The sequence below is a fragment of the Triticum dicoccoides genome, chromosome 5B (genome assembly GCF_002162155.2).
Source record: "Triticum dicoccoides isolate Atlit2015 ecotype Zavitan chromosome 5B, WEW_v2.0, whole genome shotgun sequence".
NCBI lineage: Eukaryota > Viridiplantae > Streptophyta > Magnoliopsida > Poales > Poaceae > Triticum > Triticum dicoccoides.
Window position 1 is genome coordinate 718,762,077 of NC_041389.1, and position 14,300 is coordinate 718,776,376.

The window sequence follows — 14,300 nt, forward strand, 5'->3', positions numbered from 1 at the left end:
GATGCCCTGCAGAAGGCCGACGAGGACCCCGGTGATGCCCTGCAGAACGCCTACGAGGACCCCGGTGATGCCCTGCAGAAGGCCGACGAGGACCCCGGTGATGCCCTGCAGAACGCCTACAGGACCCCGGTGATGCCCTGCAGAACGCCGACGAGGACCCGATTGCAGCCCGCAAGCCCAACGAGGAGGAGAAAACGGCGACCGTCATCGTGTCGACTATCCGGGAGGCCCTACAGGCTGTACACCTCTGGGACAAGGGCGGCAGCATCATGGTGGACGTGCCGGCCCACCTCCAGCGCCAGGACGCCATCGACATTGATGAGTACCTCAGCTCACGAGGTGCGACACCTGCTGCCCTGCGACGAGGTCCCGTCCTCAACCTCATCCTCACCGGCGCCGGCAGGCAATAGCGGTGTCGATTCTCGCATGCTTAGTTGCAATTTCATATTGAGCTGCTGCAGAACCTGAACCAAGATGACTTGTTGTTGCTTAGTTGCAATTTCATATTGAGCTGCTGTAGAAACTTGTTTTGCTCTGTTGCCTGCCTGGTTGCAGTTTCAGCTGCAGAAACTGAACCAAAGCTGGTGTGTTGCTTAGTTTCAGACTCAGTTTCATATTGCTGCATGCAGAAACTGAACCAAAGCTGGTGTGTTGCGGCTTGGTGTCGAATCATGTTGCTGCATGCATAAACTCAACTGAATCAAATTGGTCTGTTGCTTACTTTCGATCCGACTGAACTGGACCAAATTGGTTGTTGCTTTTAGTTTCAAAATCTGTCGTTGTGATCACGGGTCTTTGTTATGCGTCATTTTGTTTCTCGGAACCGTATGAGATCTTTGTGTCAAAAGCGCTGTCCTTATGATTGTTGTTTTGCGTTTCTCGAAACGGTATTATATCTTCGTGTCGAAAACAAGTACAAAACCACTCTAGGTATACAGCAGTCCTGAATCATGCCCTGCCGATTCCGTTTTCAGTACTTAGCCTCCATCAAAAGAAACAGGGTATTCTTTCATATGCTGGAAATTGGATACCTTGATGTCCATTAAAAGCACTTTTGCATTCAGGTAGATCATACACAGAACAACGCACATCCGATCAAGTGGAACATAATATAAGTCGTCATCTATTTCACGGTGAGCAGCGAGCTATCAAATATCGACTGTCAAGTTAATGGAAGGCTCCTCAAACACCCCGCTCAACCTCATTCGACAACCTGCGACTGCTGCACGGAATCCTTCAGAACTTCGGTGATCAACTTACTGTACCTCTCAGCCGCCTTCTTTTCCATGCAAGTCCTGATAACAGGAGACTGAGAAATGTTAAGCTGCTTAGTGTACAGTATAATCAGTGTACATGTTATTAAAATAGCAAACACCTGACATAATTCGATAACAGCGTTACATCTTAATTTTCCTGACCTTCAGCATGTTCCATGTCTTACAACCCACTTTGCCACTTTCAATGCTTTCTTCAGTATGCATACAACGTTGTTGACAGTTTATATTATACTAAATAACCTAAAACAGAGAGCCACCCTGAGGGTCAAAACTCCAAAGTAGATGACAGAGAGGCACCTAGTATACGAATCAGGTGCAGTATTCAGACAACAACAAAAAATAGCACTGTCATCAAAGGATTCACCTACAATCAACAGCATGATTCACTTGGAAATGACAGTAGGAGAACCAACACCTTCAAGAGTTCAAGAATATAATTTCATAAGGAAAGGCATAAATATTAAGGAAAAAAGTTAATCATTGATGAATAATACCGCTTCATCTTGTATTTCTGTGACATGAAAATCATACAAATGTATCAGTTTAAGATTTAATTCAATGGATACAATAGGAAAAATGATGAGGTAAATTAAAAATTACCTTAAGTCCAGGAGCAGCAGCTCAGCTCTGCAGCTGCGTGCTTGCCTGAGTAGGTAAGCAGCGAGCTCGACCAGCGGAGGCAGCTGCTGGCGCCCGGTGCACAGGCCAGCAGGAGCTAGCAGAGGAGATCCCAACCGGTAACCAGAGGAACAACAGCCGGTAAACCAAGAGGAATAAAAATAAAAGAATTATACAGAAGCAAGCAGTCAATGTTTAAAGATGCCGCCAATAGGATTTTCCATCCCCAGCTAGAGATACAATGTACATCTCTATACCAACCAATCCCTTACAGTAATATTAGGGTGCACTTGGATGAAATCTTCCCTTCAAGATACCTTCTAGCAATTCTATGGACCGCGTCAACAACCATTTTCGTGTCCTGTTCATGGCCTTCTAGGGGATATTTGTCTGAATGGTCTATACTTAAAATCTCCAGTGCAGGGGAATTTTCCACCATGTGCGAAAGGAACTCAACTTGACCGATGCATGCTTTAAATCCTGTAATGTACAAACTCTTTAAGTTGTTGAACAGACGCTCCGGTAGCTTCCTGATAGGTTCATCGGATTCTTGTACCGAATGCACGTAACTGGGGAAACGGAACTGCAAGTTTAAACCAAAAACCATGGTAAAAAAAAAATAGTTTGAACCAACAATGAAGTATGATGCGAAGGATTGTGACTATTACCGAAAGTCAAATTGTCATCTTATTTCTTGAAAGATTCATATTGAATAAAAAAACTAGTAGCTTCCAAACAAAGAGAGTGCTAAAACAAACAACAAGTAAGTTTAGCAGTCTATATCCATCCATCAATTCCAGGACAGCATATATGCAATAAAAGAAACTGTCCAGCACAGCACTTCTCATCACATATTATACTCGAACGTGCCGCCAAGTTGACAGCATGATAGTTGGCATGGTCCAAAAACGAGACATCCAATGCGTTGAAAGAAGCAGTAATGCAATATGAGTACTTACGTCCAGCTCTAACTTCTTGATGAAAGGAGCAGACCTCACAAAAGAGACCAAAGATAATATATTGAATTCTTCCATATAAACCAACCTCAATTGTAAATACGTCATCTGAGAAAACTTGCATCGGTAATGCATCAAACAGGGAATCTGAAAGATAGATAACCAAAGGTCATGATCAGTCATGTGATAATTCATGACTTAAAGGATGGTATAAGAGCGAACCTTTGGAGGTTCACAGGCCGTATCGAGGGTCAGATGTTGCACATTTATAAGCACATTAGCAAGAACAGTAATAGTGTGCTCGAGCGTGTCTCCATAATACCATATGTTTGCACATTTCAGTTCCGATGATTTACTGAGGTCAATAGGCACCGCCAGTCCTCTGTATTCGAAAGTCGCAAGGTTCACGGCATGGAATGCTATATTTGTTAATCTGCAGGAAGCAATTTTCAAGTATAGCAGGTGGGGCAGTGGGCCGTTAACCTCTAGTTCACCATTGAGATGGCATCTAACAATACTCAGCCACTCTAGGTTACAGCAGTTTGACAACATATGTTGAATATCCTTCCCATTGACACTCACTATGCTCAGATCAAGCTTCCTTAGGTTAGGGAAACCACTGAAATGCATCGGTGGCTGGAAATCTACAAAGCTAAGATGAAGTTTCTGTAGACGGCATATACTGTCCTCGTCTAAAAGCTCAAATGGAAATTTGTATCGATCATGACAACCTGGAGGTTGACGCTGTTCTCGTGCTAAATCAAAAACTAGTGCCTTTGTGCGCGATGATACAGCAAAACGAACCCAATTATCAAGATGTTCAACCAACATCCAGTTCAACTCAATTTTGATTGCAAGCTCTTCCACTAACTTGCCACGATACTGTTCCAGGACCCTATCAACAATGCGAGTGAACATTAGAGTATACATTCTTTTCTCATAATTGTTTTTTCCACATACTGTATTTCCATCGAAACTCAATTTAGAGCAAAGCATCCACAAGTATCTCCATTTCCTTGATACGGCACTGGTTCTTACAGCCTCTTCCAGAGGCAACTTTGAAAAAATTGTGCATAGCACGTCCTGCAGAATAAAAAGATATATCGTAGTTGCGCACAGGTAGAAATTAGTAATCTGCAACCAACAGACGGGCTGGAGCACGAGATTTTAGCGTAGTACCTCTGGAAGGTCTCCAAGCAGATCAATCGCTGATTCCTTTGCATCAATTGGTCCATGATGGATGTAGTCAGATATAACTCCACAGATGAGAATGCAGCACAGTTTACATCGATCTTCCCATGTTATTCCCTTGGCATGGATTACTCCACAAAGCAGAATGCTCAGCAGTTGAAACCGGCCGTTTGCTATCAGCTTTCGATCAAACACTTTACATCGTCTTATGTGCTCTGATATAGCTCTGAAAGCCAGAATGGTCAATGGCTCAATTTGATGGCTTGATATCCTTGGATGACAATGATCCACTCTACTTACAATTCCAGGCACGAAGTTCCCCATTCTGAACTGCAATGAAGTGCAAGGAGTAACCCAGTTAAAATAAATTTTCTCTAACAAATATTCATAAGAAATCAAGCCCCCACCACCACCAAAAAAAGAATGAAAGGAAAAAAAAACAGTTTCCTTTGGTGGGGAGGAACATGGGCAGATCCAGATGTTGTGCACCCAGAATATCTCCAGGGCAGCAATGGAGTTTAAGTAATCATGGATGGATGGGAGCGTGCTCATACCTCAGAAACCAACCGGTGGCCGGAATTGCGGAGCCGGAAGGTCGAACGGGAACGGGGGACGGCCGCCCGTGAAAGGCGGAGGCGTTGGGGTGGTCGCCGCGGAAGAGGAGGAGGCGTTGGGGTGGTCTCTGCGGCAGCGGCAAGTCGAGCCGCGGTGGGACTGAGGAGAGTACGGCGAGGGCTCCGGAAGGAAGGCCGGCGGAGAGGAAAACGATGATGGCACCTTTTTTTCCGCTTATTTTTAGCAGCTTATTATTGGTGTGGAATTAGGCACAATTCGAAAAGAACTCCAAATTTGTGTCCACCTTAATTTCAAAGTCCTCCCCTTTTCGGGAGCTTCCTATAATGCTAATTGACGAGCGTTCACTGAGAAGGAACTCCTAGCGAACTCCCCCGCGCCCGTTTGATTTGATTTGATTGAGATTAAATAATGGCAGTTTTCTAAAAAGATCGACTCCTCTAGAAAAGAATTGCCATGAGAAATTTTCACCTCTACAACTAAAATTGCCGTAGAAGACATTCACAGTAGCCACCCTCCCAGCGAACGTTCGCCTGATAAGAAGGTCCTTTGTTTAAAGTTAATCACATCTTTTCTGAAAGTAGGCATCTACTAAATCTTTATTATATAGGGCAAAAAGTAACTCCACAAAAACAATGTTTCCGCCCCTTGCACCGGCCTCCTCTCACAAGCATAGCAATGGTTCATCGCTCCTATCTTTTGATGATTAATACACCGCCGCCGACGTTATGATCTACGAGAAGTCGTGTAAAGACAACTGAGGGAAGGTTGATGCCTCAAGGGATCTCAATAGCGATGATGATGACACAGTGGGTTTATCTTAGATGAGTAAAAGGCATACATCATGCCTTGGAGTTCTAATCAATGGAATGATTACAATAGGTCGTTACTAATGCCTCCCCCCTTTAGTCCCGGTTCTTACACGAACCGGGACAGATGGGCATCCACGTGGCCGCTGCGGGTAGCCCAGGCAGCGGGGCCTTTGGTCCTGGTTGGTGACATAAACCGGGACCAAAAGGCATCCACGCGTCAGAAGCTGGCTGCAGCTGAGGTTTTTTTGAAAGTGGCTGGTTTAGGGATTTTGGGGGTCAATTTAGGTTGTTATTAGCTAGCTAATAGAGAGAAGTGTCCTCTCTTATCTTCGTGCTTGGTTTACCAACGTTACTGCTATGTTCATTTCACCCGCTGATATATAATAACTCTTCATGCTCGCATCATACATCATCATATATAATAACAAGTCCTCCTAATCATGCATCATCATACAACTTCTACTCGTTATTAATAACAAGTCATACGATCATCATACTCATAGTCATCGAACCCAACCCTATATAATTGTTCTTAGCACATCATCAGTATCAGGTAGACCTAAACACACTTAAGATAAAATAGCATAAAACAATATAGACCCCGACTCTCCATTATGAAGAATGGAGATCATCATGTCTCCAATTCTTGCGCGTCGCTTCCTTTTGCTTCCATGAAGCTCCTTACGACTGTCCATACATTTTTTTCCATTCTTTGATTATCATGTCTCCACTTATTTTAGAAATCCGGTATGGACAGTTGAGATTCGTAGGACGACCTGGTTGTATGTTCAAAACATCAAGGCGACTGTGCGTATACATCAGATGAGGCACACAATCATTCAGGATTATCTGTTGAAAAACATAGTAATAACTTCGTAGTTAGCAATGATGTACTAGTTTTAGAAGTATGCAAAAAGATGCACGGATGTCGTAATAGTAAAAATCTTACCAGGGTATCTCCATGGTAGTTACCGTAGTTCAACACGTGCACTAGTGGCACGTATTGACCATAATGTTGAGGAGTTCGACTGTAGACATTGTAATTCTCAAGATCAGTATAAAATGCGATCATATGATTTTTCTCCTTATAAGTTAATTCGGAGCCATCGGTGTAGTGGGTTTTGTCTACCATCTTCCGCACATTCTTTAAAGAATGGAAATAAGCTGTCAACTATTTTGAAATAAACAATATAAATTACTTAATAACTATGTTAAGCTCACATGAGGGAAGAATTGGAGGTGTATCCACAGGGACCCAAATGTCCATATTGTCTTGCTCGATTGTAGGATCACCAACATCCATGGTGACAAGCATACCCTCATCAAAACCATACATCTTGCAAAGTGCTTCCCAATTTTTGCAACCAAAATGGGTTATACTCTCAGCATTGTACAACTTTACTTCAAAATCCACACCATGATGGGTCCTTAGGTGAATTGTTTTGGCTTCCATACTTTCATAGTCTTCAAAACCCATCCTCTCCAAGACATAGCGTCTTGCATAGCATGGGATAAGCTAGTCGAATTGGAAAAAATGAAAAATACATGTTAAAATAGTTGAAGTCGTGCTTAATTACGAAAAAAACTATTGTCGTCGTTGCGTACCGTATGAACATCGAAGGTCTCCTCGAGTTTAATGCCGAAGTGCCAATCTTCGTCCAACTCAAGGAACTTGTCGCACATACCTCGGTCGTCGTGGCACCAGTCGCACTCCTCCGGGTGGTTTTCATCATCCGAGTACGACATTTCCGGCATATGTTCATAATTCAAATATTAAACTTGTACAATTAAATATATGTACTAAAAAACCTAAATTAGATCATTATTATTAATCACGGGTTGACTATCGGTGATGGTAGCTCCTCCTTTCATTCCTGAGTGCATTATTACACCAAATTATCTAGCACACGGGAATGAAGGAGAAGCTACCCCCACGACGGCGTGGATGATGGAGGGGGCTCCTAGATTTCTGCATAGAGTGCTCTTCAATTTTAGCATTCAAAGTAGGAGTACTTTTCCAATATGAGCATTCAATAAGCAAAACCAAATCGTAAAATAAAGTAGTATTTAAATTAGCATGCATTCAATTATAACCAAAAATACATCATCTCTTGTGTCCGTACATCGTCGAATATTATCACTAATACTCCTCGAATACAATCATACATATAGCATCGCTAATACAGCTAGAACCTTAGCGCCCGACGGGTATCGTCGCGGGCGGTGGACACCCAAAGATAAGGAACCATCACAGGATCATAGCTCCAGTGAGATCCCTGAAGAACCTGCTAGGTATTGTCGAACCTGCCCTCCAATGCAACCTGTAGCGACGGACGTGCTCGTCCTCCTCGTTGACACGGTGATGTACCACCTCCGCGGTGTCCCCACGCGACCGCCACCAAACTTCAACAACGGGCTGCCTCATCACCAACCTACGTCCCCCGGAAGGTAGCACCTCCCAATAACAGCCCGACGGAGCCTAGTCCTGAACATGGCCCTGATCAAGCAGGCCTCCACCGCCGAGTCGACGACGACGAGGATGCGGGATAGGCATCATCGTCGTCGATGCGGGAACTACTTCTATATATAGTTAAATAAAGTAGTTTTATTAATTAAATCAACTAGTTCAAGTACTAAGCACTTACTATAAATAAATAAAGTAGTACTTACTAAAAACAAACTACTTCTATATATAGTAAAATAAAGTAGTTTATTAAATCAACTAGCTAGTTAACTATATATGAAGCACTTACTATAAATAAAATAAAGTAGTACTTACTAAAAATAAACTAGTTTAACTATAGTTCTATTATTTTTATAACTAATTATATTAAACACTTTCTCTTCTTATTTTTTTCCTTTTTCCTCTATTCTAAATATGAACATATTCATAAATGACTTTGATCATGCACAATTTTCCTATACATACACAATATGAACATATACATAAATTGACAAATAAAATACTATGAACAGACAAATCATTAAAATTCTATGAACAAAATTACAACAGAAAAAAATCATAAAAATTCTATGAACAGAAAAAAATCATAAAAAATTGACATATTCGATCTTTGCATATATATGAACATACAAACATGCATATTCAACAATAATATCACCAAAAAAATCTATTAACAGAAAAAAATCTAACACAATATGAACAAATTAATTACACAATATGAAAAAAATCTAACAGAAAAATCTATGAACTACACATCTAAATTACTACACATCTAACAAAAAAATCTATGAACTACAAAAAAATCTAACAAAAAAATCTAACAAAATCTAACTCAATTAACTACACATCTAAATTATACTACACATCTAAATTAGCTACTACTAACATCAAACTAAATTAGCAAAAAATTTGCTCACGGCGACGGCGACAGCAACGGCGACGGTGCGTGAGGGGCAGGGGCTGGCGGTCGAGGTGAGGTGCGGCGCGGGGTGGGGCGGGGCGGGACGGGCAGGGGCCGGCGGCGCACGGGGCACGGGGCGCGGGGCGGGGTGCGGCGACGGCGTCGGGGCGGCGCGGGACGACGTGGGGCGACGGCGAGGCGGAGACGAACGGGCAGCCTGGCGGCGGAGAAGAACGAACTGAACCAAATTTTCATGAATGCTGCTTATATAGGCAGAGCATTGGTCCCGGTTCGTGGCACCAACCTGGACCAATGCCCCCTTTAGTCCCAGTTGGTGCCTCCAATCGGGACCAAAGGCCTCTTTTCAGCAGCCCAAAGGGCGGGAAGTAGAGGTCTTTGGTCCCAGATGGAGGCACCAACCGGGACTAAAGGGGGGGCATTGGTACCGGTTGGTGCCATGAACCGGTACCAATGCACCCCTTTAGTCCCGGTTGGTGCCACCAACTGGGACCAAAGGCCCTGTGCTGCCCGCGTCGCGGCACGAAAGTTTAGTCCCACCTCGCTAGCTGAGGGAGCTCGAAAGTGGTTTATAAGCCCCACTCTCGCTGCCCTCTCGAGCTCCTCTCAAATGCAGGCTTTCGGGCCTAAATACACTGTATCTGCCTGTGGGCCTGCTGGGCCTTCTGCGGGCCTGAATCCTGGCCCAACTAGGTGGGTTTCTAGTCGTATTCAGGCCGTGGTGGCCTAGTAGGTGGCATTTTTTATTTTATTTTTCATTTTTTTGTTTTCTTTGTTGCTTTATTTTTTTATTTGTAATAGTTTATTTTATTCTGTTTTATTTTGTTTCTATATATTTATTTTATAAAAGTTGATTTTATTTTATTTTATTTTGTTTCTACATATTTATTTTATAAAAGTTTATTTTATTTTCTTTTATTTTGTTTCTACTTATTTATTTTATTTTATTTTATTTTATTCTACTTATTTATAAAAGTTTATTTTGTTTATACTTATTTATTTTATTTTCTTTTTGTTGTTTGTACTTATTTTATGAAAATTCTTTTTGCTTTTAATGTTTTTCACAGAAAATACTTTGATAATTCTTTCTACTTATTTATAAAAGTTTACTATGTTTCTACTTATATATTTTATTAGAGTTTATTTTATTTTATTTGGTTTCTACTTACATCATCAATTTTCAACCCTTTCACCCACATAGCATGTGCTAAAAAGTTGAGAGGGTTATTTTTCATGCATTTACTGATTATTTTGAGCTATAAGACCCTGAAATTGAAAAGCATTTCAAATGAACTCTGAAAAGGTTGGAAGTTGGCATGGTATCATCATTTCATCCACATAGCATGTGCAAGAAAGTTGAGTGGGTTACGACAAAAACTGGATGCACTTCATGTACAAAACGGACAATCTTTTTTGAAGTATCAGGATTTCATACGGAGACTTGTCTGTTACAACAGACATTTCAAATGAACTACGAAAAGGTTGAAAGTTGGCATGGTATCATCATAATAGTTGTGGACAAAGTCTTCACTTTTTCCTCACTTGTGTCCTTTCCTTATTGCGCCGTAACCATGGATAATCTTCATCATTTATCAGGATGCTTGGGTCAGCCTTGACTTTGAAGGGAGGAATTTCATGAAACTTTTCATAATCTTCGGACATGTCTGTCTTGCCCTCCACTCCCACGATGTCCCTTTTTCCTGAAAGAACTATGTGGCGTTTTGGCTCATCGTATGATGTATTCGCTTCCTTATTTTTTCTTTTTCTCGGTTTGGTAGACATGTCCTTCACATAGATAACCTATGCCACATCATTGGCCAGGACGAACGGTTCGTCAGTGTACCCAAGATTGTTCAGATTCACTGTTGTCATTCTATACTGTGGGTCTACCTGTACCCTGCCTCCTGACAGATTGACCCATTTGCATTTAAACAAAGGGACCTTAAAATCTACTCAGTAGTCAAGTTCCCATATGTCCACTATGTAACCATAATATGTGTCCTTTCCCCTCACGGTGGTTGCATCAAAGCGAACACCGCTGTTTTGGTTGGTGCTCTTTTGATCTTGGGCGATCGTGTAAAATGTATTCCCATTTATCTCGTATCCTTTCCAAATCGTAACAGTCGAAGATGGTCCCCTGGACAACGAGTACAACTCATCACAAACAGTGTTTTCATCTCTGAGACATGTTTCCAACCAACTGCTGAAAGTCCTGATGTGTTCACATGTAATCCAGTCATCGCACTGCTCCGGGTGTTCGGAGCGCAGACTGTTCTTGTGTTCATCGACATAAGGGGTCACCAAGGTAGAGTTCTGTAGAACTGTGCAGTGTGCTTGAGACCAAGAATATCCGTCCCTGCATATTATTGTCTCCCCTCCAAGCGTGCCTTTTCCAGTCAGTCTCCCCTCATACCGCGATTTAGGGAGACCTATCTTCTTAAGGTCAGGAATGAAGTCAACACAAAACCCAATGACATCCTTTGTTTGATGGCCCATGGAGATGCTTCCTTCTGGCCTAGCGCGGTTACAGACATATTTCTTTAGGACTCCCATGAACCTCTCAAAGGGGTACATATTGTGTAGAAATACGGGGCCCAGAATGACAATCTCGTCAACTAGATGAACTAGGACGTGCGTCATGATATTGAAAAAGGATGGTGGGAACACCAGCTCGAAACTGACCAGACATTGCACCACATCACTCCTTAGCCTTGGTATGATTTCTGGATCGATCACCTTCTGAGAGATTGCATTGAGGAATGCACATAGCTTCACAATGGCTAATCGGACGTTTTCCGGTAGAAGCCCCCTCAATGCAACCGGAAGCAGTTGCGTCATAATCACGTGGCAGTCATGAGACTTTAGGTTCTGAAACTTTTTCTCTGCCATATTTATTATTCCCTTTATATTCGACGAGAAGCCATTCGGGACCTTCATACTAAGCAGGCATTCAAAGAAGATTTCCTTCTCTTCTTTGGTAATAGCATAGCTGGCAGGACCTTCATACTGCTTTGGAGGCATGCCGTCTTTTCGTGCAAACGTTGCAGGTCCTCCCGTGCCTCAGCTGTATCTTTTGTCTTCCCATACACGCCCAAGAAGCCTAGCAGGTTCACGCAAAGGTTCTTCATCACGTGCATCACGTCGATCGAAGAGCGGACCTCTAGGTCTTTCCAGTAGGGTAGGTCCCAAAATATAGATTTATTCTTCCACATGGGTGTGTGTCCCCCAGCGTCACTCGGAACAGCTAGTCCGCTGGGACCCTTTCCAAAGATTACGTGTAAATCATTGACCATAGCAAGTACTTGATCACCGGTACGCATGGCGGGCTTCTTCCGGTGACCTGCCTCGCCTTTGAAATGCTTGCCTTTCTTTCGACATTGATGGTTGGTCGGAAGAAATCAACGATGGCCCAGGTACACATTCTTCCTGCAGCTTCCCAGGTATATACTTTTGGTGTCGGCTAAACAGTGTGTGCATGCGTGGTATCCCTTGTTTGTCTGTCCTTTAAGTTTATTGAGAGCGGGCCAATCGTTGATGGTTACAAACAGCAACACGTGCAGGTTAAATTCCTCCTGTTTGTGCTCATCCCCCGGACATACACCGTTTCAATTCCACAGCTGTAAAAGTTCTTCAACTAATGGCCTTAGGTACACATCAATACCTTTGCCGGGTTGCTTAGGGCCTTGGATGAGAACTGGCATCATAATGAACTTCCGCTTCATGCACATCCAAGGAGGAAGGTTATACATACATAGAGTCACGGGCCAGGTGTTGTGATTGCTGCTCTGCTCCCCGAAAGGATTAATGCCATCCGCGCTTAAACCAAACCATACGTTCCTTGGGTCACATGCAAACTCAGCCCAGTACTCTCTCTCGATTTTTCTCCACTGCGACCCGTCAGCGGGTGCTCTCAACTTCCCGTCTTTCTTACGGTCCTCACTGTGCCATCGCGTCAACTTGGCATGCTCTTTGTTTCTGAACAGTCGTTTCAACCGTGGTATTATAGGAGCATACCACATCACCTTCGCAGGAACTCTCTTCCTACGGGGCTTGTCGTCAACATCACCAGGGTCATCTCGTCTGATCTTATACTGCAATGCACCGCATACCGGGCATGCGTTCAAATCCTCGTACGCACCGCGGTAGAGGATGCAGTCGTTAGGGCATGCATGTATCTTCTGCACCTCCAATCCTAGTGGGCATACGACCTTCTTTGCTGCGTACGTACTGTCGGGCAATTCATTATCCTTTGGAAGCTTCTTCTTCAATATTTTCAGTAGCTTCTCAAATCCTTTGTCAGGCACAACATTCTCTGCCTTCCACTGCAGCAATTCCAGTACGGTACCTAGCTTTGTGTTGCCATCTTCACAATTGGGTACAACTTTTCTTTGTGATCCTCTAACATGCGATCAAACTTCAGCTTCTCCTTTTGACGTTCGCATTGCGTCCTTGCATCGACAATGACCCGGCGGAGATCATCATCGGGCACATCGTCTGGTTCCTCTTGATCTTCAGCAGCTTCCCCCGTTGCAGCATCATCGGGCACATCGTCTGGTTCCTCTTGATCTTCAGCAGCTCCCCCTGTTGCAGCATCACCATATTCAGGGGCACATAGTTGTCATCGTCCTCTTCTTCTTCGCCGTCTTCCATCATAACCCCTATTTCTCCGTGCCTCGTCCAAACATTATAGTGTGGCATGAAACCCTTGTAAAGCAGGTGGGTGTGAAGGATTTTCCGGTCAGAGTAAGACTTCGTATTCCCACAGTTAGTGCATGGACAACACATAAAACCATTCTGCTTGTTTGCCTCAGCCACTTCGAGAAAAATATGCAAGCCCTTAATGTACTCAGAGGTGTGTCTGTCACCATACATCCATTGCCGGTTCATCTGCGTGCATTACATATAATTATGTGTGTCAAAATTAAGAAAATCAGACAAATATCTATCTAAAGTAAGAAAATCAGACAAGTATCACAAAGAAGATGAGAACAAGAGGCTCACCACGGTGGTGCCGGCGACGAGATCGGCGCGGGCGATCAACGGCGGTGAAAACGGGGACGGGGCGTGACGGACCCCTAAATCTAGACAAATCTCGAAAAAATGGAGCTCCAAGGTCGAGCTTCGAGAGGAGAAAGCTTAACTAGTGTGGCTCGGGCATTTCATCGAACACCTCATGTGCATAGGAGGTGAACTAGAGCACCCAAATGCCCTCTCCTCGCCGGATTGAAAAAATAGAGCACTGTGGAGTGCTCTGCCGCGGCGGTATATATAGGCAACTTATTTGTTCCGATTCGTGGCATGAACCGGGACAAATGGTTCCACACGAGCCGGGAACAATGCCCACGAGGCCCCGGCCGGCCCCCTGGGCTCACGAACCGGGTCTAATACCCCCCATGGGTCCCGGTTCTTGAAGAACCGGGACTAATGGGCTGGCCAGGCCCGAACGGTAGCCCTGTTTTCTACTTGTGCAACGACATAGGAATCCTAGAC

The 14,300-nt window shown here is 43.5% G+C and overlaps 1 pseudogene; it reads right to left on the reverse strand.

The window, feature by feature from the left end:
- Positions 1–2,860: 2,860 nt before the first annotated feature.
- Positions 2,861–14,300, reverse strand: part of LOC119310737 — a 33,709-nt pseudogene continuing 22,269 nt past the window's right edge.